At 40.2% G+C, this 25309-nt stretch overlaps 1 protein-coding gene across 2 annotated transcripts in view; it reads left to right on the top strand.

The window, feature by feature from the left end:
* The window catches only part of KCNIP1 (potassium voltage-gated channel interacting protein 1), a 338371-nt gene that overhangs the window by 71530 nt on the left and 241532 nt on the right, over positions 1-25309 (top strand). The window lies entirely within an intron of this gene.

The raw sequence follows: 25309 nt of genomic DNA, 5'->3' as shown, positions 1-25309 counted from the left end.
ATGGGAATATAGCTCTTCTCCAGCTAGGTGTTGTAGTCTTTACACCAACCCTGCTTGGTCCTCAACAAACAACAGTTGAATTAACAGTCTCTTTAACCCCCTCTCCCACAGAGTGTATTCTAGTTGGGATAGCAGCACAGTCACCACATGTTTTAAATAATGAGGGGTTAAAAGATATACACAGAAAGTAGCTTGAATTAGGTTGTTAAAGAAAGAATTTCCTACATAGTTTTTGGCAGCTTTACTCAGTCCCTTTATATCCCTGTAGGTTAGAGGTTTCCATGTAGGGCCAATCCTCCCCCTCCTGTGTTTTACTGTGGTCAGCCTCGTTCAGGTAGCAATTCCGGTAGCAATACAAGGACACTGCTGGCTTGAGCTAACTACCGATATCGAAATGTTAATTAGCTAATTGCTCTGTTTGTTTTCTCTAAACCACCTAGAGATGACCTACCCCCCCCCCCCCCCCCATACTGCCATTCTAGGACTAAGATGCAAATAGAAGAACCTGTGGAATCATGAGAGTGGGTTTTGGGGATAAAGACACCCCTAAATAGAAAACTAAACACAGTAGAGGGGGCTAGACAGGTGCACTGGCTGAGGAAACGGGAAACACATCCCTGATCGACGTTTGACCTGCCACCATAACCTACAGAAGACTAGACTGGGCTGTGGGAAGCAGGAACTAAGAGGCAGATCTTCCTGGTGTTACCAGCTGGAAAGGAGAGAGGACAGTCTGCTGCTTGGGACTTCAGCAACAGACTGCACACCTCTTTACCCTTTGGCTACCAGTGTGCCACAAGGAAAGGAGAGAGGACAGTCTGCTGATCAGGACTTCAGCTACCACTGTGCATGAAGACTTCAGCGACAGACTCTGCACGCCTTCTCCCCCTTCGGCTACCTGGAAAAAACCACAGCAGCAGGGGAGTGATACCTCTGCTCACATGCCTAGCATGAGCGCCACTATTTTGGGGATCAGCACTTCCGGGACTGTGGTGGATGTGGTTGTGGTTTCCCCAGGAGGGATGTGGTGTAAGGCATGCTGGGAGTTGTAGTCTAGAGCAGGAGCATCAGGACCCGAGGCAGCAAGGGTAGAACTCAGGGGTGAAACCTGAAGCGACATATCATCTTGCAAGGAGTATATATTAGCAGAGTCATTGGCAGGCAATGCAACAGGGTATTCAGATGAATTGGAGACGATTGGGGTAGCAAAGGCACAGTAGAAGGTGGGGGGGGGGGGGGGGGCGGGGTCCAAGATGGCATGGCCACCGCCATCTCACATCCCAGGGTGAGGAGACAGAAGGGGATATGGGGTAGCAGAGTAACCTGTTGTGAAAAATGAGGTTAACTCTTCTGTAAAAATGTAAAAGTTTAATAAAGGACAATAGGATACACAAATAAAGCAAAGTTTAACGGCTGGGTATGTGGCATTGAGCCAAAAGCATACCTGCTATTTTGGAGACTCCCTTTACATACCTTTTCTATTGCATCAGCCGTCTATTCAGAAAAAAATAATGCATATTTAAACATTTCCCCAAACTAGTTTGCATGTTCCAAGAACTGTTTAGCATGGCTCCTCCTTGGGTCCACCTTTTCAGAGCCTGTGCATTTCTTGGCTGGGGTTTTAGTCCGTTACCACCTCCACCATGGGCTTTGGTCCGTACTTTCTACAGATGGTAGACCCTGATAGTTTGGCATGTCAAGTGCAGGGGTCTTCATCATATGTTCATTGGATGTTATCCCAACCAAGCAGGCAGTTCAAACCACAAGTATAACTATATCAGCTATTTCACTACTATGTCTAAGTTTAGCTAATAGTAGAAATAAAACCGATATCTTTATAGCAAAGTTTTTAAACATTATATATTTACCATTCATTTTAATATTTGTGAAAAGCCAATATTATAATATGTATTTATAACACTGTGTCTAGATTTTGTCTGCACTCGGGGGCATTCTCAATCCCATATCCCAGTCCAGGGCAGTCTGAGGTGTGACAAGGGAGAGAAAATGAGAAAGCAGGAGTAGCTAAAATTTTTGGCTCCTGTGTATGCAACAGTATCTGCTCCCGAATTCCCTCCCGGGGTTAGAAGGGCTGGAAGCAGTCCTGGTTTGGGAAGGGATTGCTGCGGTGGGATTGTCTCAGACCGCCCAGAGTCCTGCTGCACTGGCAGGGTAGGGGGAGACAGGTGCTGGGGGTCAGAACTTTTCAGCCTTAAGTGCTTCGAAAACTGTGTGGAAAACAGGTAGCAGACTAACTGAGAGAGACTATCCCTTGGTTGCCAGGTCATAAAGAGCAACCCCCACAGAATCCCAAAATCCCAGAGAGAACACACCACAGTCTGTGCTGTTTTCTGCTGTGCTGAGGGGAGCTGGATTGGCAGCTGGCAGTGCTGTGCCGTGGGCTGCTGCAGCTGTGGTAGAACCAGGTGGGGTTTCTTCATGGACAGCAGCAAGAAAGTTTTGCAACAACCATTTTAGGAAGCTTTTTAACTCAAGTTTTTGGATTTTCATGCCGTTGACTGCTAAAAGTATTTTAAATAGTCCATAAACATTCCTCTGAGGTCTAGACAGTCTTATTCCCTTTTTAATTGGGATTAGGTAGGTATTCCCACCTGGTAAAGGGAGGATCAGGTGGGAATAAGTGTATCCTTTTCTCTGCTTACCTGTTTTTTGGGGGGGGGCAGGCATCCAGGAGAACCAAACCAGGTCCGAAAGGCAGCTTCCAATAATGTCATCTTAAGATTTAATCCACAGCAGAGAAAAAAGTCCTACCGGTTTGCCAAGACTCAGCCAAACCAAAACCGAGGAGGTCCTTCAGTGTGAGGTCCCTGTTCTTGGCGCACCAGATATGGGCTTAGGAACCCATTGTGATCCCCCTGCTCAGCTTAGCTGGGAGGAGATGGCTAATAAAGAGGGACGGGAACAATTGAACAAGCCCAGAAAATAAAAAAATTTAATGTGTTAAATGACTAACGAAATGGTTGACTCTCACAATTGAAGGGCTAATACTATGTATATGCTAAGAGAAGTTTTATAGATTTATAGTTATGTTCCCTCCCTTTTGCATTGTTCTTTCGGGAGAGTTGGCTCGTTACTATAGCAATGCCTGACCTCCAAGCAAGATATAAGAAAGTGATCTCCACCACTGGACTGTGAAGGAGTCAATGGACAGAACTTTGGGAGGTGCCAAAAGGGTTAAAAGGCAGAACATCCATTGTGTGGATGAGCACATTGTGGGAAAAAGTCCACTGCTCTCAACGCCGTAATATTTTCTCTATTTAGTCTTCTGTTGTATTTTTTTGATAAGGTTTTAATAAGCATTTTAAATTTTTGGAATAACAAAAATAATAAACATGGTGCAGGTACAGAGGCTAGATTCCAAAGAGCCCTGATCAGGGCAAACGCGGTCAGGTATAGGGGCATAAGGTCCAATGAGGAAGATGAACTCAGAACATGACCTTATAAGAAAAAGGTCTTGACTAACAGTCATGAAAAACACGTTCACTCTCCTGTGAAAATTTTAAAAGTTTAATAAAGGACAACAGGAGACAAGGACCAAAGGTTATTATGGCCGGGTTCATCTTGGCACTCAGCCAAGAGAACATCCTGACTTTTGGGGATACCCTTTACATACTTTTTCTCCTTACATCAGCCTGTTGCATATTCATAGCTCCTTATGCATATCCATAAACTAGTTTACATATTCCAGGAACTATTTTACATGGCCCCTCCTTGGGTCTCCCTTTTTAGAGCTTATGTGTTTCTTGGCTGTGGTTTTGGCTCCTTCTCTTTATCACTTCCAGTTTGGGCCTTGGTCCACACTCTGTTCAGATGGTGAGTGCTGATAGTTGGCATATCTGTAGTGGGTGTCCTCATCCTTTGTTCATTGGATGTTATCCCATCCAAGCAGGCATTTCAACAAAAGCATACTTATATCAGCTATTTCACTATTATGGCTAAGGTTTATTAACAACAGAAATAAAAACTATATCTTTATAGCTAAGTTACTGTAATATCACACATAAAAAATTCATTTTAATATTTGTGAAAAGCCAATTTACAATATGTATCTATAACAATTGTTATAAATGGGAGCACACTAAAGTGATTTCTGCATTTATTATAAGGCTTAAAGCTTTGAGGGCCTGTGGGTCGAGCCGGAGTGTTCTCGATGAGTGAGGATGCTGCAGTGCTGGCACTGTATCTTCTTCCCCTCTTGACTAGCAATGTTCCTGATATTCCAGGCGGAGCTGCGCAGATTCACTGTGTTGGATGTTCCCTTTTTTATACTTTTTATGTTCCTCTGTATTGGTTGCTGTTGGGATCCTTCATTTGCATGAAGGTTTAAAGTGATTAAATGGCCCATTACAGTTCTTTCCAGCCTGGCTGGTTTTTTGCCTGGGGGGGTTGGGGTGAGGGGATGCACTTTACTTAGGTGTAATACGGTTCCACAAGTTACAGGGGGAAAAAAAGAAAAACACCCCAACCCCCAACACATATGCGTAAGGTTCTCTGGTTATATTTGATACACTGGCTGCTTAATAAATGAATGTTTCAAACAGTAGCAATGTTTGTGTGTCTCCTTCCAAGATTTTAGCCTTCATTTCCAGTTCCATCTTACAAGATTTCAATAGCACAACACTTATCTACAGAAACACTACAGCATGTAGTGCAATGCCTCAGTGTAGCCAGGTGTTTTGTAGTGAAATCAGGAAAGACTTCGAGTATCAGAGACACAAAGAGGCACCAGGGCATGACAGCACTAAGATAAAAACATTGAAAATTGTTGTCTCCTTGTGAACTCTGTCTTTCCTTTTAGATGTGTGCCAGGAAAGAGACTAGGTGTTGTAAATCTCAGCAAAGTGCTGGGCAAAATATGAAGGCAAAATTCCTTTTGTCTTTGAAATCTTCAGCAAGGAAGAGCAAAAGGATTTAAACAATCCTATTTCTTTTTTTCTTTTGTAAAAATGCTTGCTTATGTAATATATGATTTAGAATAAATTTGTGCTCAGGACTGAAAAATACAGTATCCTTTTTAATGGAATCAAGTGACAGGAAAGAGCAATATGCACAGGATGAATTCCTGTCTCAAAAGATGGTTATTCTGAAGGATTATTCTGTCTAGAAGATATGCTTTGAATGATAAAATGAATATTCATTGCCAGAACAAGATATTCAGGGGGATTACCATCCAACAGGATTTCAGCAATCAGAGTATTCTGGGGATACCTCCGTTTAGAAGCACAACAAGAAAAGAACATGCATGAATATGTGAAAAAGGACAAAAGGAAACAGGAGGACCCCCAAAATCCCGCTAAGTCTGGAAACAGGATAAAAAAGACTCTGTGAAATCAGTACCTCGTGAACTGATGGGGTAGGGTGCTACATTAGTCCAGACCCAGTTCACCCAGCACTGATTGCCTGGCTCAGTGCTGATTTGCTTGTGTCTTTTCCAATTTTACTTTGATTTAATTTAATGCATTATTTTAATTCTTAAATTGGCTGATTCATTTTTAACACTCAGCCTTGACATATAGCTCAGCTTTTATGTTTGAAAGAAACTCTTTGATTAGAGAAGAAATGTGGTGTTGCAAACTGGGCTTTGGGTGTTGCAAACTTCCTGTCACTGACAGGAAAATGTTTGTGGAAGATGCTTTCTTACTGCGATTCACACAATATTGTTGTCAAAGCAATATCTTGGGTTTTCAAGACACTTGTTGCTAATGACAACCTAAGATTTGTTGCTTTTCTTCCCTAAAGTTTGTTATGGTTTTCATTTGTAGCCATGTAGGATTGGGGCAGCTTTTCCACCTCGGGCTTGGGTTGTTATGTGTGCTGCTGATACTGCCGTATTTTAGGTGCTACGCTCTCTGGACCTGGAATATAGGTAGCTTCATCATTCATTGTAGAAATGAAGTGAAAAAGGCTGTCAAGCTCAACCCTGAACAGGGGGGAGCTGGTTTCTGCCCTCCATAACAACAGATCCTGACTTCAGTTATTGTTCAGTTCGTGTCTACTAGGTCTCTTCTAAAAGGTAACTGATTGATTTGGACTTAAAAGTGGGACAGTTAGGAAAGGCAATATTCTGCTGAGTTTTTTTAAGTCATTTCACCCCAAACTGGGAAACTTTAAGGGACTTAACATTTGAAGAGGGGGTCTAGATACATGATAGCTCAGCTTGCTTGAGTGTGTACCTTGTTACAGTCTAACTCATCCAAGATGAAAGCATTGATGAACCAGCTGATTAAACTATTAGTGGTATGATTTTATTGTATTGAAAAAGTCTGTTGCTGACTAATGGCAGATCTTTGCTTTTATTTTGTCCTCCTGACAGAAATGGGAAATCTTTGTCTTTGGAATGATGTCTGTTTGGAATGATCACTGGGGTACTTCTGTAATTTGTAGTGATCTTTTGTCTTCCATGAAATGTAGCATAAACTTTCATAGTGGAAAGAGCAAGGTCGATATCTGAGTCAATACAGTGTAAACCATTCTTGCTATGTGGTACATAAGGAGCCTGAGAATAGGCTTTGTCTGTGTTGTGGAGCATATTTACCTGCTGGGAGTTCTCTGGAGCTTTTATCCTCCTTGAGGTCATGACATCACTTCTTAAATGCAGCTAATTACTCCAAAAGTCTTCCGTTTCCTCTCACTAACACAGAATCATCATTATAAAGAAAAGAAACAGCTAAAAGGCTCTGGTGAACAGTGAAGACAATTCTGGAAATGCTTCTCGATTGTATCTTTTCTTCTTCTGTAGTCCAGGGGCTTTTGATATCTCAGAACACTATTTGTATGCCCAAGTATTCATTATACTGAGCATATTTAGCAAACTAAAATTCAAAATCTTCCAAAATTCCTGGTTTGAGATGAATAGTTTGAGTCCTCTGATCGCTGAGCAAAGAAAGATAATTGCTGAAAAATGTTATATTTATTGCTGAGGGCTCTGCTTGCAACCTGAAATGAAGTTTAAGAACTGAACAATTTTACTGCAGCAGGTTGCACTGGGCATTTGTATGGCACAATTTAAGATAGGTATGCCCAGAGTGAGTGCAGTTTCACTAGCAGAACTATATATCTGCTCTGCAATAATTTATTTTTGCCTCCCCAGTGGAGCACACCAAAACTGGAGACATGTTGGGATTTTTCAAAGACTAGATCATGTTGTTAAGGGAAGCAGCTTATGCAGGCCTGGGGTATAAGTCTTCTCAGAGTTTTTGAACTAAATCAAGCAATATATTATTACAAATGACCAGTAGAAAGTACTCCGGGAACAGTTCAGTGACATATGCTCCTTATACTTCTGCAAATGGTTTTAACACAAAATTTTTCATCCTCTCTTTCATATGGGGAAAATGGATATGCCCAAAGTCTTATTTCAAACATTGCCTTGCCTTATTAATATTTGCTAGGTACTTCAATATAACCTTGAGCTATGGCAGTTGTGGTGCATGGAGGGAAAGGCTGTAGTGACTCAGATGCTGCCATAGATAACTGCAGGTTTCAAGTGCAGACATTCCTTTTTCCATATTGTATAGTATGTAATAACTATGAATAGTTTTAGTTTTTTGAGTTATTCTCATAATATTTTTAGAAATTACTTTTTTGAGGGTGGAAAAAAAAGACTGATAGAAGCAAGTCTTAAGGGAATGGTTTTGCACAGAGGAAAACAGTCTAAATAGAATTGTCCAAGGTGGCTTTTTACAACCAGGTTTCTATGCCAAGATTTTATGAGCAGTATAATTCAACTGTATGATTCTCATTTGATAAAAAAAATTTAAAAGTGTATAGTGTCACAGGAGTAGTACAGGACAGGGAATTAGAACTGAAGGCAGAAAGAAACAGATACGGAAGATACAAAGGCATGTGCTTATTTATGAGACGTGGTAGCAAAAACAGGAGGGTAAATAGCTTTAACTGAATGCTGTAAAAGCAAGGTTGAAGATGAAAACAATTGGGAATGATTCAGAATCAGCACAGTAGCAAATCCCCAGGACAATTTGGAACTTTTTTGGTTCTGCTTACTGGTGCCCTGAATTTCACCGTGCCAAAGTAGAAATTGAGGGGATATAGGTTAATCCCCTACTTCATTCCAATAAGCTAATCTCAAAGTAGACGTTTGTTGGGAGAAAATATTATTCCATATTCAAATGATTGGTTATTCTATTCCTTTCAGCAGCTTCACAGTCTAAAGTTTCCTGCCTGGGAATCAAATTTCCCCAGGGTTCCCATTCTGTATTGCAGTGTTCACTGTGGGGGAGTTAGACCTGTTAGAGCAATTTAATGTATAATCTGCTATTAGCAGTATTTGGGGCTTAAATGACAAATTGGTAATTTTAAATAATAACTTTGAAATCTGGGTGGAACTACAGAAATCACAGTGAAATGGCCTGACTCTGCTCTTACATTCTTTGTATTTAGGCCCCTAAAGCAGATGTACTGAATCAGGGAACTCAAAGGGGTTTTAAAGATATTCAGTGGTTTACAGGCTTTCTGCATGTCTGCATATGCATTTTTGTGCACCAAGTCTTGCACATGCGATGCCGCTGCTGCAAAAATTCACGCCAATTCAGGCTGTTATGGTGAGTATGTAGCCTTCCAATTAAACTTCTTTAGTTTATAGTCGGGAAAAAAAAGTCATTTTTCAAAAAAGTCATGCTACACATAAGAGAACATCTTCTCTTTTTTCAGGTTGTCTTATGATCAATTCAGTTTTGAAAACTGCCTTTTATATTAGATATTTTCACTGATGTTTCAGACCAAGAAGCCAATGAGTTATATTTTTGTACTTGCTATCAGGTATAGAATATCTACCTTTTTTTAATATAAGGACACTTTATGATAATGCCTGACTGGATACTCATGCATGTAAAAACAGCTACTTTTGTGTTTGAATCCTCATTTTGGTACCTTAATATCAGATTTAGTATTGAAAACAGATCTATGTGATTATACTCTAGAAATGCATCCTTACATATCTGGAAGTCTGCTGGTGAGATATCTCAATGAGCAGGTAATACTTAAATTGTTAGTGACATCTGACCTCTTCTGAATGCTTCTTTCCTGAGAAAGACAGATGGTCAGTTACTGTCTGATTTAATGAGAAAATTTCTCTTCCAATCAAGTCAGTCTCGGCACCAACATGGAGTCAGGATCTGGTGCAGCATTGCCACAGGGGAAAAGAATAGGAAGGGTGTGATGAGAAATCTAATTTTAATTATGCAAGTTAATCTTGGACAAAATACCATTTCATAAACCCCATATGCATAAGCAGACATCAGGGTTTTTTCTCTGACTTGGGCACATTTATTCCCTTATGATTTTGGGGTGCCATTCCCTGTCTCCAACTAATTATCCTGTCAGTATGCTTTGGGATTAGAGTCATTGTTTCTTATTTCTTGTTCTTCCCTGTGAACTTGTTCATAAGTTGGTGCTGGTGATCTTCAGCAGTGACTGGAAACACAGAGGTCTGATCTGATGCCACTGGCATTAAGGACCATGGGGATCAAGCTCTTTCAAAACCAGCTGCATTTATAAAAAACTGAAAATAACCTTGAAGTTACTGAGATGTATTTGAATGGAACAGTGATGTTTTCTTCAAAGATGCAATGCCAAGTTATTTAACTTTGCCCAGGGGTTAGGCTGCTAGGCTGGCAGTCCCTGTGCAGGTTTGGGCTGGGGGGGGGAGGGTGTAATAGCACTAAACCTGAAGTCACTGCTGCCATGCAGTTCCTACTGTACTTCAGTAAATTCTAAGCTACTTTGGCCATCAGTGTGAAGCCCATTAGGTGGTGAGCTTGGCTCTCCCAATCTTTCCTGCTCCTTTTAAAATTTTGCCAGCTTGACTTTTGGTTGGAGATTTGTGTATCATCATCCATTTTCTTAGCAGGAACTGGAATGTTAAAAAGGCTTACTTATAAATCTAAGCATTTTGTGCAAAATTCTCCCAAGATTTGGTTTATACCTTTGAATGTTCTATGTAAAGCTGCACAAGCTAAGGGTGTAAATGAGTTTGTAGCATGAGAAACTGGACAGCATTCATAGATTCAGCACAGAGAAGTGTCTTGTGCTTTCCCCTGGCAATAGTGGTGCAGTCAGACCCTACAGGGCTGAATGCTAAAGCAACAGGAAAAATGAAAGCAAATTAGTATTCATTAATGACTGTTATCATAGTGCACATATAATATCCAAGTGCCTGTGCATATATTTAAAAGACTGCCACTGTCTCTTAGGAGAGGAATTAAATTCACTTTTTCTTGACTTTAATTGCTTCTACAAAATTAAATTTGGGGTGGTGGCTTTGCAAAAAGCCTTTCATAAATTAAATTCTTGAATTTGTATAGAACCTATGGGAAATAATTATATCAATGTGTGTAAGGTCTTTTCCTCTCCTCACAGGTGGAGAATCCTCTGAAATTTAGACTGGTGGGATTTTACACTGTTTCCCTAAAAAAAGGAATAGTTAATTAAGTGAAAGAGAGAGGGATGACATTTACAAAGCATGTCTTCCAACAAAACTGACATAAGTATGGGTCAAAATTACTATTCCTTGGGTGAAAATCCAGGCTAACTCCTTTGGTGTCAGTGGATTTACGAGAGCAATGGTAAGGTCAGGATCACATGGCCAAATTTTCAAGTAATGCCAATGTAGGAATTGAGTATTATCATTCTGTTTAATACAGTGGTCTTAGTTCAGATAGGGTTTCTTTTTAATGGGATAATCTTTGTAAGATCCCTCTGTATTTAAAGCTAGTTGCATTATAAAATATTAATTCCTGATGACTCTTTACTTGCCTACAGATACATAATATTCCCTTTAGTGTGTCAATTTTCTGAAGCTAGAAAAACGTAATTAATATGCACAAACTGCATTTGTGTGCCCTGATCGCATGGAATGACTTATGTTTGCCCAGTTTTTATAGGCAAGTTACTTTTGGGGATGTGGACTGGACACCCAAATTATGAATATGGACTGATGAAATTGAAAGTTACCTCAAAGGAAGAACAAGTCTTGAAAAACCAGTTTGTCTCATTTAATCTTTTGTGACAATTGAGGAAGTTTGCTATATGGCTTTTGCTTGTGGTCTAGAACCAGGCTCTTGCCCCTCAAACTTTTGACAGGCTTTAGAGGTTGTGCTGAGTCTGTTCAGCCCCTCTTTTGAGAGATTTGCTTTAGGATGTGTCAGGGGGGTGGATCAGTCTCACTCCTGAAAGTCCCTGGGATAACAGAAATGCTTAGAAACTGAGGCTTGAAGAGAGTCTTTTGAAGTGTGTGGCAGAAGGTGGACTTTAATCTTGGGATATGGGTTGTGGGACATGCTTTGAACAGCAAAGGTTCAAAGGCAGGATCAAGTATCAAGCAGGAATGTGTCCTTGAAGACAAAGGGAAGTCTCTGAGGTGCAGTACAATTTCATTACTGTTCTCATCATAGGAAAAAAAAAAAAGCCTATACAAGTGTTTCCTTCTGTACAGATACTAAGAAATTACTTTCAAGCTGATTCTTCAGCCAATACCAAGGCCCTGCAGCCACATGTATCTGGCTGATGTATTTGCTGGTTCATGCAGCAGGTCTAGGGATTGGATTCCTCTCGCTGTGGAGTATAATGGTAGCCACAATCAAGTCTTAAATGGGAATAATAACACCCTTCTGTAATCCCAAGCTCATACAATATTGTGAGTCTTTCATAATGACTCATTTGGTTTTACCCTAGTTGGGAAGGTTGCTTTTGTGCACAGTGTAGCATCATGTGACAGAAAAAAAACCCATGTAGCTCTTCAGTGCTATTTCTTCTTTCCTCTGAGGACACAGAGAGCTTTGTCTGCAAACATCCTCTCTTATACTAATTTATTATTTTTGCTTTCTTTTTCAGGAAGTGCAGGGACTATGATGCTTTCAATTCTTTATGTAATTTTTTGTGAAGAAATTGTAAATATCATTTAAAATTTTGGGCATCCATGTATTCAAATGAGGCACCAATAAGGTAACAGAGTGGTTAAGGAACTGAGACTCATTTGTTGTATATCATCACAGCAAAAGGTTTGTTGTTGTTCCTTGCAGGTGAAGTCACTGAATTATGATTATATTGCAGAAAATGACATTAGACAAAAATAAAAAAGCAATAAAACAAATTTTTAGATGTCTTAAGGGACACTATTATTGCTGACTGACTATTTTATAGTCAATAAATGTTCCAAAAGTCTGATAATTTAAATTATACATCCATGAAGACAAAACTCTTATTGGTATCAAAATCTTTATTTCACTGCTGCTGTCATGTTCTTTTTGAAGTTCCAAATTAGCAAGAAAACAACCCAAATTGTCTTTTAATGATGTTTTGAAAAGATAGAGTAAAATTGTTTAAATACCAGCTCTGAAAAAATGAAAGTCATCTGGGCATTAAATTTTTTTTGCTGTAACTTTACTGGTGTTTAATACAATAACCGACATGGTCATACTCTATGCCCATGGAAAGAGTGAGGGATGCGGCCCTAGGTTTGTTCTGTTTTCTTTGAAGTTCTAGTGTTCAAAATATTTTTTTCCTATTAAAAATTAAAATACAAGGAAATACATAAACAGTAGTTGCAGGGATAAAAGTGTCTCTATTTAACTAGAATACACAGAAACATCTTTACATCCTGTTTTTCATTCAGACCATCCCAGCAGCAAGAGGTCTTAGTTGTCTTATTTTTTCTGCATTTTCATTTTTCTCTCCAAATATTCTTTCTGGCTGTGGATTCTGTCACATCTCTTTTTGACTTGCAGGACTGATGTTTCTCTGTGGATATGTAAGCAGTGGCATTTGTAAGCAGTAATGTTCTCTTGTCTCTCTGCTTGTTGAGGCATGTATTTTAAGGAATTGTGTTCTGTTCTCTTCTGTAGCTGTGGTGAATCATTTTTGAAGCTTTGATTCAAACCCATGGACCCCACAAAAGTGAAGTTGCACCATTTCACATCAGTGCCATTCTGGTTTAAGTTATTCTTTTTTTGACTCTCAGAGATCTAGCCCACTGTCTATTCCTGAAAAAAAAAAAAAAAAAAAAAAAAAAAAAAAAAAAAAAAAAAGGGGGATGTGCAAATAGCAGAGAGCACCAGGCTTGCCTGGTTAGGGCTGGACGAATAGTGAAAACTGGCTCCTGGCTGGTGTATGAGGCAGCCTGCAGTTCGGACCAGTGGGACTGTTGGACCGGGTGGGGCTAGCACGGTTGTCCACTGTGTCTCCTGAGCATGTGAAAGCTGACAGCAATCTCCCTGCGGGTTTACTGGGTGTGGCATTGAGGAAAAGATGTAATAGCCACGTGTTTCTTCATTGTTCTTGCTCCTCACACCAGCAAGTAAGTGGGAGTGGATGTGCAAAGGCTAGTGTGAGAAAGGTGGTGATATTGCTGCAATAAAATGGGAGGAATGAAGCTTGAGGGCAAGGTGTAGGGAATTAAAAGCAGATTTTTGTCCCCAGATGCCAAAAAGTTTGAGCCACTTTGTGCACTGAATGTCATGTCTTCTATGCAAGAAGTGCCAGAGGGTCAGAAAGACCTTTAAATGAGCGTGCCTGCAAGTGCATAAACAAAGGTAGTAAAAGGGGCTGGAACTCCTGCTTTAGGGCATGGTAGTTGAGTCCATTTCATATGACAGAAATTTACACAGCAGAGATTAATGAAAAAAGGTACACTTTCTAGTTTGCCTTTAAGGTGTTGGATCCTGCATGTCTTGCTGCAGTGTGCTACGGACTTGGCAAAAAATCTGCGCTGGTCAGTGTCTGGAGGAGACCTGGGAAAATGAAATTGAATTGCAGGTATGGCGGTGTTACTGGTATTATGTCACGTGGCCAAACTGTTTTTCAGTCTATTTGTGCAATTTATGTAAAGTTTAGTAAAACTTTTAATGTTCTGTGAGCATTTGCTTATAAATATTTGTGTATACAGAGTTCTCTTCTGGTTTTGTAAATTGAGTGAAGAAAAAAATGTTTTTTTAAGAGATGACTGTGCTTCAGCAACAGATTATCCATTTATGTATTTTAGTATAAATTTATTTAAAAGCTCATACTTCAGGCAAAAGATCTGGCCATAGTGGGTCTAATTTTTCTGAAGAAAAATTCTGGTAAGTTTACTTGCATCACAAAGCATATCAAGTATTTTTGTCTAGTTATTTCACATTTTATTGCCTGAAACAAATAGCAGAAATGCTTGTGTTGATGCAAGAGTTGCAGAGATGCTCAATTGCATGAAGATTTTGGTATGTTCTGAAATTATTTTCCTGACTTTGTAAGGTCACTTTGGATATTCAAAGGATTATATAAATCTGAATTTTCATTATTCCAACCCTTTGTTCACAGCTCCACCAAAACTTTGGAATAGTTTCTAGAAGTAACTTATATGAAAGCCATAGTAATTGAGGTCAGAGGAGTCATACGCTTGATGAACAGCATTCTGGGAGCTAAGTGGTCACCATCCATCTGGAGATGAGGTTTTATTACTGAATAATTAACTGTGCACTTGCCTCTGATGGTCACTGTTTTTGAGAAGAGGCTTCTGCCTTCTGAATGGATTTCAGTAGTTTTTCCTTCTAAAAAGGGTTTTGAAGAGTTCCTTTTATGTTTCATGAAGCTTTTTTCCCTCTATGGCAGCTATAGCTAGTTTGGGGGCAGGGAGAGGTTTTGATTTAAAACTCGGTGAATGCACCTTGGAGAAGGAGTTCTGGGTTCCTGCGAGCTGGTGCAGCTGAGAGAGGATAAACTATCATATTCTTTATCATCATATTGCTCTTCTGTAAGGGAAACAGGTTGATAGTTTGTAGGTAAGTCAGGATTGATGCATGCTTTTGCATGCAGTCAGGCCAGTGGGGATACATGAAGGCACATGCCTGCCTTTGTGGTGGGGTTATCTACCTGTGTGCTCTCAACACAGCCCATTTGAAGCCTTTCTGTAACTAAAGCTGATTTTTTTTTTTTTTCCTTTTAGTTTGTCTGTCTCTTGGGCTAAGCATCAGACTTTGATTTATCTGTCTTACCGTTCTTCATGTAATGTGAATTGGTAATATATTGCTCACCTGTCATGCCTGAAATGGAGGTATGGGCATATGTGTGTGTATGTGAAGTCAGACAAAATTTATAAATTTTTTCTGCTTTCTTGTTGCTGTGGGAATAGCAAGGGGAGAAACAAGAGAAAATCTGTTGCACTGCAGTACGTATATACTGGTATTGCAATGCTAGAAATTTTTCATTTGGCAGTAATCATGGGCTTATTTAACTAGTCTTAATGCCAAAAGATCTTTGCTTTTTATGTATTTTTTATATAGGCATAGCTCTGTAGACTATTATTGTAAAATTTCTTAGTTAACTGCAGTACTTCTACCTGTCAGACAAACACATTCCTGGAATCCTGTTCTAATCTTGCTTCTTCAGTGAACCAAGGCCATTTCAGGTTCCCATGTATTAAGATATAAACACTAAGGGGCAGTAAGCAAGGGGGGGGCTTCAGCAGGGGCTGAACTAAGAAGGGGAATTACTTCATTAACTGTACTTTTAATTGGGGATTCTTGTCAATTATGCTAATTTGATAAACTTATAAAAGTGTCAAAGCCATGTATCATGTGTGCATTCTGCCCTAAGTGCACCTGGTGGACCTTCAGTAAGTGGTAACTGCTTTTTATAATTTTATAATTTTACCAATTTTTTATCATTTTATCATTTTAATCTTGTTTGGCTTGTCATTTTAGGGCTGATAAGGCATCAGTCTGATGAAAAAGGTATAGTTGTGTATTGTACAGCTTTGTGTTCAAACATGCTTTGTATCCTGTTAGCTTGCTGTTCACTGCCTGTTTCTCTTAGTCTTCTTTCTAGATTTTCTGAAGTTTTCTCAGTAATAGGATGCCAGACTTTCAGCTTACATAATGTTCTTCATGTTCCAACTTTAATTCCCACTAATTTATTTTATACTTGGTAAACACATAATGTGCCTGTTTTGCCTGTAAGGAAATCTTGATCTCAGAAAATTCTGATGCTGAAAATTACCTTCTGAATGAAGGAGCTGGGCTGTTGAGCTGAAATTGAGGAGAATGAGATTACATTCTATTGAACCATTGTTTCTTGTAGCACTCATAGAGTAAGTAAATAATGTGAACTTCAGGACAGATATATCTTTCTTAGAGTAACAGAATAAATTGTGCTACACATTTCCAAAAGGTAATTTTTTACATCAGTTATTTATTCCTGTAGTAGCAGGTACAAAAGCAAAAGCAAATCCCTTCTTTCTTTCTTTTTTTTCTCAATCTAGTGTACCTTCTTTTACAAGCAATTGTTCATTAAGTTCTAGTAACTAAGGGTCTTTGAGGGACTATTAATAATCACCTCTGGTACCTTATGGTGGTGAAATGTGAAGCCTGCCCAACAGGCACTGCTAGAGCTGTCTCTATGCAAATACTGCACTTCAAAGAGAAGTTTTCTTACATCCAGTCATAAACTCTTCAGAGATGCAAGGCATTAGATTTCCTTGTATTAATCCAAATAGAATTCTTAAATAAGACAACAAAATCAAGTAAAAATAAATGTAGTGGTTTGTGTTTAATATTCTCTTTTAGTGTTCTTACAAATGTGGCAGAAATGTTAGAAAAATTGATTAAGCATATGCCAGTAGTAAATAATAGAAGCCTGGATTACATCCAAGTCAGGTCATAAATTATTAATATGAGCAGCTGGCTATATATCAGGTCTTCTTTGAATTCTGATGGCTTTAAGACTTTGCTTGTACCAGTGTAGGATGCATCCTGATGTATTTCAAAACCTAAGTCAAGCATTGGTGGAAATTGATGCAAAAGTATTTGTTAGCATATTTTAACAGCTGGGATACTATTTATCTTTAGATATTGTTTGGTGGTTGCTATTCTGTACTTCTAGCACTTTCCTAAAGTGCTAGCTCTAAGTGAAAACAGACTGCATTGGAACAAAACATGCTTTTTTAAGTACTCAAAATAAGCAGGGATAATTGTAAAATAACATTTATTAAACACTTATTGCACAATACGGCAATGCAGAACTTGAAGGAGTTCAGAGTTAGTAAGGGTTTCCATATGGGACAAAAGTAAGTTTGCAGTGTCTTTGAGTTTGGAGTGTCACAGTACTGCTGCTTTGATGATTTGAGATCATATTATCAGAATTCCCATGTTTTGGAAATTTTCTGTTAAACAATTAAGGTTGTTTGTGAAATGTGGATCATAATAAGGAACTGCTGTAAGTCTCTTAACACTTGTGGTAATAGTGCATTTGTTGGAAATCTACTGTAGCATCATGAGAATAGGTGAAGCCCACTCTCAAAGACGAGAGCTCCCTGGGGCTCTCTGGGGCCGCAGTGCTGCTGGCCATCACTTCTGGGCTGTGCACTGCCATCAGTGCAGCTCAGGTAAGAGATGTGTGGCTGCATGTTTCTAGCAGAAATGGTGCTGGGCCAGGCTTGAGCTGGCTTTACTCACTGCGTGTATCCCGCATTTGCCTGAGGTACTCAGAGTCTGCATGTCACACAGATCAAGGATCAGCTGCATCATTAAGCATCACAACCTGTGACACGCAAAACAGCTGGGATGCAAATGAGCCCTGAAGAAATTAAATGGTGTGCTCAGGGTCAACCAGTGATTTTTCTAGACAATGACAAGAAGCTTCAGATACTGGGTTTGTGTACAAGTAATGAATTGGAAGGTTGCTTGCTCTGGACTTTACATCACCAAAGCCTGTTCTGTAGTCTCTGCACTGGCTGCCATGCCCATTGCTTGAACCAGATGAACAGTTTCCGCAGATCCACCTTGAATCTCCACATAGTGATAGACTAACATTTGTCTCCCTCCTATTTCTTTATTTTAAATGATAATTAGTCTAGTGTAGCTGATTATGCAATTGCAGTTGAAGTAGTTTGTCTGGCTTGCACTGCATTTTAAGGTTTTATCTATAAATTATCTTGACCAATTTATTTTTACTCAATTATTATTGTAAACACTTCAGTGCATTAAGATGATGTATCTAATGTGATACATTTTGATTATAATAATTCAGTTGATATTTCCTCATTCAGATTTCCATGAAAAGTCACAGTTGGCCTAAAGTAGGACCATGGCGGTGTGGCTGGCTGGCTGAAAGACGTGACACAAAGGGAGCCCAATGACATGGGAAGACAAGGTGACATGGTGGAGAGCTGCCAGAAGCAATTGCAGGGCTTCATGCTAGTTCATTGCTGATTGGAAAGATGTGTTATACAGGACATTATGAAATTTGCAGGCTGTATTAAATTGGAAGGCATTGGAAGGCTGAAGAGAGAGAAATTTGAGTTTTCAGCAACCATGAGAAAAACAGGAGGAGTATCTATTAAGAACTGTTTCATTCCAGGAAAAAAGAAAGTATTTCTGAAGGAAGGTTATCACATGTAACAGTGAAGAGAGAGGAGAAAGCTTGGAGATAGAAATGCTGTCACTGGGTGTCTCACTGCAGTTTAAGTACTCTATTTCTATGTATTACAACCATGAAAAAGCCACTGTAATTCTGAGAGCTGTTCCTGAATATACCCTTTTCTGAATGAGTCATTAACTGATACCGCAAGGCAGTACTTATGCTCTACAAGCTCACATAAAATCGAGAGTGGAGGGGGAAATGAAACCTGTATTTTATAATGGTTGGGTTGTACAGTCTGACATGCTTGGTTCATATACTGCACATGGACATTATTTTTTGTCTACTGAAGCTTACATGGTGCAATGACTGCTCCTGTTTTCCTTTCTTTTTACAAATGGAAAAAGCATAACAAATGTTTTATTTCTGTCTTTATTGAGCTACTACTTTACTAGAAATGTTTCTACATATCTTGAAAACAAAGAAGATGCAGACATCTTTCAATCTTTATTACTAAAGAGGAACTAGAGAGATATGTCATGCCTGTGTAATATGTAAGTCTCTTGGTGGCTGGTTGCAAACCCCTGTCTGGAGCAGCATCAGTTATGGTAATTTATATGCAAGTTGAAAACTTTGTTTTGAGCATAAATACCTCATGAGGAAGTCTCTGGAAATACATAAATAAATGTTAGAAGTTAGACATAGTTTGTTTCCTGAGCTTCTGGGCAGCTGGTGATAGCTCCATGTGCATATAGCCATAATAAGTAACTTGTAAAAGTACAGACATTATCAAACCCGGGGCCAGCTCTATGTGCTAGGAGGAGCTGAGTTGTTTGTCTGATGGCAGTGAAGGTGTTATTTGCAGCTTCCTTTACTGGCTTCTGGTGATTTAAACTTCTAATAACCACAAGAAGATTTTAATTACATTTGATCTTTCTAGGCTGTTTTGATATCAAATGAACTTTTAAAAAGCCACAATCTTCTTCCACAGAACTAAAAATTAGTTGAAATTCTGCCATGCAATTTTGAGCTGACATGTTGGCAATTTCAGAGAAGAAGGTGCATGAAAATAATATTCCAGCTGTACCAGGGCCCAAGGCCATCCTTGTGCAGTGCACTCATGTTAGACCACTGTAACTGGGCAGTGCCTTGCAGAGCCTTGATGCAGGAATACCCATGGGCAGAAAGGAGAGGGGAATTTGGGGTGAAGCGATGAAGGACAGAAATGTCTTTAGCAGAGCTGTGGCTATGGTTTGCAGCTGGCCTGTGGGCTAAGTAGTGTGACTTCTCCAGAATTTTATGGTGAGCTACCATATCAAATACAAATGCTGTAGCTTTTGTCATTGTCATTCTGGTTCTAAAGTGTTTTGATTTCTATCGAGAGATTGATGTATCAAACTCAGCAATATCCTGTGCTGTTCCTGCTGTTTTTGTACATGCACGGCACTTACCTTGTACCAGCATGGACTAAATTTAAGAAAAGAAAGTATGTAACTATGTCAGGATATTTATTAATTAGTGGTAAGGTATTAGTGACATATTGCAGTATCGTGGGTGAAATTTTTTGTAATGCTAGCTAAATCCACAAACTGTTTGCAAATATGACTGGCTTTGAGAAATGTCCCAGCATTAGCTGGGACAAAGTGGTATGTTTTGCTGATGAATTCTGCTCTCCTGAGAAGAATGAGATGCAGTAATTTCAGCGAGGAAGACACAGCACATTTAAGAGTCCTTATCTGTCGCTATAGGACACGAGAAAGCACAACACGAGCCACCTGCCACTTTGCAAGGTAAAAGAGAAAGTTTATTTTCTGACTCCAACTTTTATACTTTTCCAAAGGTGACAGTGGATTGGAGAGTGAATGGGCCACCTCTCCAAAGACATTGGACAAACCACTAGTACATCAAGTCTCTCCACCCCCATGAAGGAATGCAAAACAACACATTATTTACAGAAACTGTGTGGGAAAGTTTCCCAGTAGAATATAAACTCAGAAGGCTTTAGAAAAACTCAAGAATCAGGGCGACACTTATCTAAGACTGTGAGGTGGTTTCTGTTGATATTTCACCCACAAAAGTATACCATACACTCAAGCCAGTTGTACAGTCCAAAGTCTCTGATGTAAATACAGGATAAAATTTCCATTGCCCACTTCTTTTGGCTACTAGCATTCTCAGAACTGATGAATTTCCACATTGCTTTGCTTAGGCTTTGCTCTGAGATGTGATTAGTTAGTTGTTTGTCATACCCTGTTGGCTTTGCAGTTTGCTTCTACCTTGTTTTGCGAGCCCTGAAGATGATCTGTTGGCGGTTGCTTGGGGAGACAAAATTTTCTGTAGGTCTGATTTTTTTTTTTTTTTTTTTAAAGAGATAATTCAGTGATAGCTGGATGGATGGGTACGTAGCTTTCCTTGTTTTGGGGGTTGATAATGTGCCAGTGTTAGGCTTTGTTATTCTTCAACTTCTACTAGTTTGAAATATTTGTTCCTGTTCTGTGTGAGTGAAAACCTTCAGATTTGCTTTTCAGGAGCTTTCAACTGGATTCTACAGCCAAGATACTTGACGAATATTAGGTTCATAATACATCAGTGGAAAATGCAGGTCTAAGCTGCTTGCTGCCTAATCATGCCTGAGAAGATGCTCATGTTCCCATGTAATGCCCTACAGCTCAGCCCAGTGTTCCTTCCTTCAGCTGAGTTGGAACCTGTTGACTCCAGCAACCCCAGGAAGGCTGCCTAGTGCAGTCTTAGTGTGTATGTTTGTGTTGTATCCTTATGCCACCAGCACAAAGGGTTTCTGTCAGCATTTGCCATATACAGTGTCTACTCCTGTCTTCTTTTTAGTAGGTCTTTTACTATGAAAGTGACAGATCTTGTACCTGTCTTTACCCTCTGAAAATAGATTAAAAGGTTAGGACATTAAGATTAAACGGTTAAAAGCAAACTGATGTCCAGAGTCCTACGTATCCCCCTTAATAGGAGTTTTGTACAAAATTCATCCTCCCACAGAACTGAACCTAAAGTAGTGCATGATCCATGGGTCTCAGAAAGTCAAAGGCCTGCTGACTGTGCTTCTGATGATGGCTGCTCCACCCCCGTCACCTGAACTTCTGGTACAGTTGGGTCCCCAAGAAGTGGATCTGGTTTTTTACATCTGTTGAGATTTAATAGGCTAAAGGGATTGTTACCTGGCTGAAAAATGATGGCATAGAGACAAAAGCATAGAAGAGACAACCAGTCTAGTCTAGCAGAATAGTATCATGAGGTTAGATGAAGTGTTTCTTACTTTACAACAGATTATCACAGAAATAAATGCAAGCTTGGTTTCTGTAAACATGGCAGGCTTTGTTGTTGTCATTTGTGCAGTGAAGAAAGCAAGGTCGTGTCTGTGATTAGCTTGTTCAGACTTTCAGCTTGGGCTGGATAAGTGATATGAGTGGTAACCCAAGAGAGGGCTGCTTTACTGAAAGGCAAGTTGGAGAGAAAGCAAGTAACAACTTTAAAGTAAGCGAAGTTAACAGCCCTTGTGCAGTAGCAATGTTGCTGTATCAGATGTGTTAATCCCAGTATTCCTGGACCTGGAAAGGCCTTTAACTCATAATAAACAAATACAAATACTTTGGAATTCAGCAGTAAGTTTTAATGCTATAGAAAAGACATGATATGTTGGTCTGCTGTAGTGGTTTTCTCAATAATCCATCAGTGATAGAATAAATACAGGCTACAGCACTTAATTAGGCTGTACAAAAGTTATATTAATGGCAGAAAAAATGAAAAGGAAGTATTAATACACAACTGCTGTGGTTTGACACAGAAGAGAATTTTCTCAGGAAGTTGGGGTCAAACCAGTGGGTGGTCAGGTTTGGATATTGGCACCTGGAGTGGCCACTGAGAGAGGCCGCCTGGAGAGGCTGGACATGCCTCTGAGAACACAGAGGGGTTAAAAGCCAGAACTCCCAGGGGAACTCTCTCTCTTTGGTTCCGGTCAGGGCGCAGTGCAGACTCTCACCTGCCCGGCCCGTGGCTGGGTGGGGGAGGGGAAGCCATGTGGCCCATGCTGAGATAGGCCAAAGCGTGAAGAGACTGGAATTGTGCTGGCTCCCTGCAGATGGAAGGGTGAAGGAAATCTGGGATGTCTGTGTTTCCCCCTCCAGAGTCTCTCTGGAGAGCGAGAGAAAGAGACAGCGATGGTGCCAGCAGTACTCCGGCAGAGGAGGAGGAGGAACCGGGGGCGGGGGGACCAGTCCTGAGAGCTGGAGGTCTGGGCAGAGATCTCAGCCGCCCCGAGAATTTGAGACTTTTAACCCCTTCTTTGATGATGAAAGCTTTGTGAAATATTACTCCCCCTCGTTTTGAAAGAGAAGAAGAGAGACAGTTTAGGACTTGAGATGTTAGAAAGAGAAATTCTCAGTGGGAGGAGATGATGGAGTGACTTTTGGCTGGACTTTTCTTGTATAGGCATAGACTGAACCAAATTCTCCTGCAACAGAGGCTGGCATTTTAGGAGGATGCAGTGCTGAGCCAAGAGACCTGCTTCAGCAGCTGAGAGTGACTGGAGTTGAATGAACAGAGAAAAGTTGAGGAGGGTTGTGGTGACGCCCCCTGTCTTCAGAGAAGAAGATAAGAAGAAGATCTCTGTTCTTGGACCCTCAGCCCCAGGGGAAAATGGGGGCACTGTGGTCCCAGAAAGTGAGAAACTGAACTGTTGGTTTTCTTTGGTCCTTGGCAAAGTATCCTTGGAAAGAAACCCTATGAGCAGTCTGTCCATGCATGGTGGTGGAGAGCACTGTGACATGAAGAGTGTCACACAGGCAGATTTTTCTCTGGGCGGTGCCATGTGTGACATGGAAACACCAGAAGTGGTAATTGTGTTTTTTGCAGGTCTGTGGCACAGGAGAGACTCCTCTCTCCCTTGATGGACTGAGTATTGATTATCTGAAGGGTGGGAACCTGATTGAGGGTCTGAGTTGTGTCCCACTGCAGATTGTTGGAATTGTGGAGGGAGGAGGAATGTTTTGGAAGGTTTTCATTTTGGATTTAGTGTGTGGTTTTTTGTTTCCTGTTATTATAGCAGTAGTTTAATAAAGTTTTTTTTTTTCCCCTTTGTTATTAAGCTTGTGCCTGCTCTGCTCTGTTCCGGATCACATCTCACAGCATTCATTTGGGAAGGTGCATTTTCATGGGGGCATTGGCATTGTGCCAGTGTCAAACCATGACAACAACTGTGGTACATCTGAAGCTGCATATTATCTACCTCAAAATAGTGATGAAGTTGTGATAGAACATCTAGGTCAAGTCTTTCCATCTCCCAAGGGAATAAATTAGAAGATATTAGAACGAAAATAACTCTTTGAATTCTTTGCAGTCACCATCATTAAACATAAAGTGAAAATGAATATTTAATTACATATGCAATCAGGTTGGAAAATATGGGCTATTACAGCTTTACTGCTGGTCAAGACTGTATTCACTGGAAAGTGATGTGTTTCTGCCTGGTAGTCCTTCAAATTCAGCCTCCCAAAAGACCTTTGGGAAGGTTTGGATGAGTGAAGGTATATCAGATACAATTACAAAAAGAATTGAAAGATCAAAAACCAAGACTGAGCACAGTGTAGGAGAAGGTTGCAAAGCAAAAGTGAAGGGAGAAAATACTGAAAAAAAAGTTTAAAAGCTTCAAATTTTTTCAGGCACTGAAGGAACAAGAGATCACTGAAAAATTCAGCAGGACTTCAAGAAGCAATTTGTTGACAAAAGCAGCAGACATTCCTCAGATTTTATGAGTTCTCAGCCCCAGTGCTCATGCTCACCTAGCAAGGTGAAGGTCAGACACTACCTTTATAGAAACCTGCTGCAAGGAGGAGAGGAAATGCTGGATGAAATTTTGCTCACTCAAGGTCAGCCAAAATGTAATGAGCCTGTGATGCCTCCCGGTATTCCAGGAAGACAACTATGGTGAAATGATGCTTTATTAAGGATCAATTAATTTAGGAAAAAAGTAAGATTTCTCTTTGACTGTGTGTATGCTTACCCTCTGCACCCTAATTCAGTATTTCACATGTTTTTACATTTGTGGGCAAAGATGATTTTGAGACTAAAGGAAAAGCCTGGCTGTAACTAACTGTCATGGTTTGACACTGGCACAATGCCAGTGCCCCCATGAAAATGCAATCTCTCAATTGAATGCTGTGAAATGCAATCGAGAACAGAGCAAAGCAGGCCCAAGCCTAATAACAAGAAAAAAAACTTTATTAAGCTACTACCACTATGCTACTATAAAAGAGAAAAAAAAAATAAAGAAACACACACAATTCAAAATGAAAACCTTCCAAAGCATTCCTCCTCCCACCACCCAACTCCAACAAACCACAGTGAAACACAATCTGGACCCCAATCAGGTTTCCACCCTCCAGATAATCAACACCCAGTCCATCTGCAGGGAGAGAGGAGCCTCTCCTGTGCCACAGACCCCCCAAGAAACACAGCTGCCACATCCTGTGCTTCCATGTCACCACATGGCACCGCCCGGAGAAAAAAAGTTTGCCAATTGTTACCCTCTCCTTTCCATGCACAGTGCTTTCACCACCAGTGCATGGATGGACAGACTGCTTTTAGGATTTTTCCTTTCAAGGATGCCCTGCCAAGAGGGGAAAATAACAACAGTTCAGTTTTCCATTTTTGGGACCAACAGTCCCCCCCCATTTTCCCCTGGGGCCGAGAGTCCAAGAACAGAGATCTTCTTCTCTTCTTCCTGTGCGAAGACAGGGGGCACCACCACAAACCTCCTTAACTTTTCTCTGGTTCGCTCCACTTCTGTCTTTTTCCCAGCTGAAGCAGGTCTCTTTGGCTCACCGGCATCCTCCTAAAATACAGTCTCTCTTGGAGGAGAAGATCAGTTCAGTCTGCGGCTACCAAGAAAAAGCCACTCCATCATCTCCTCCCACCT

The sequence above is a fragment of the Taeniopygia guttata genome, chromosome 13 (assembly GCF_048771995.1).
Source record: "Taeniopygia guttata chromosome 13, bTaeGut7.mat, whole genome shotgun sequence".
NCBI classification, from domain to species: domain Eukaryota; kingdom Metazoa; phylum Chordata; class Aves; order Passeriformes; family Estrildidae; genus Taeniopygia; species Taeniopygia guttata.
This window is presented reverse-complemented; position numbering and strand designations above follow the sequence as displayed.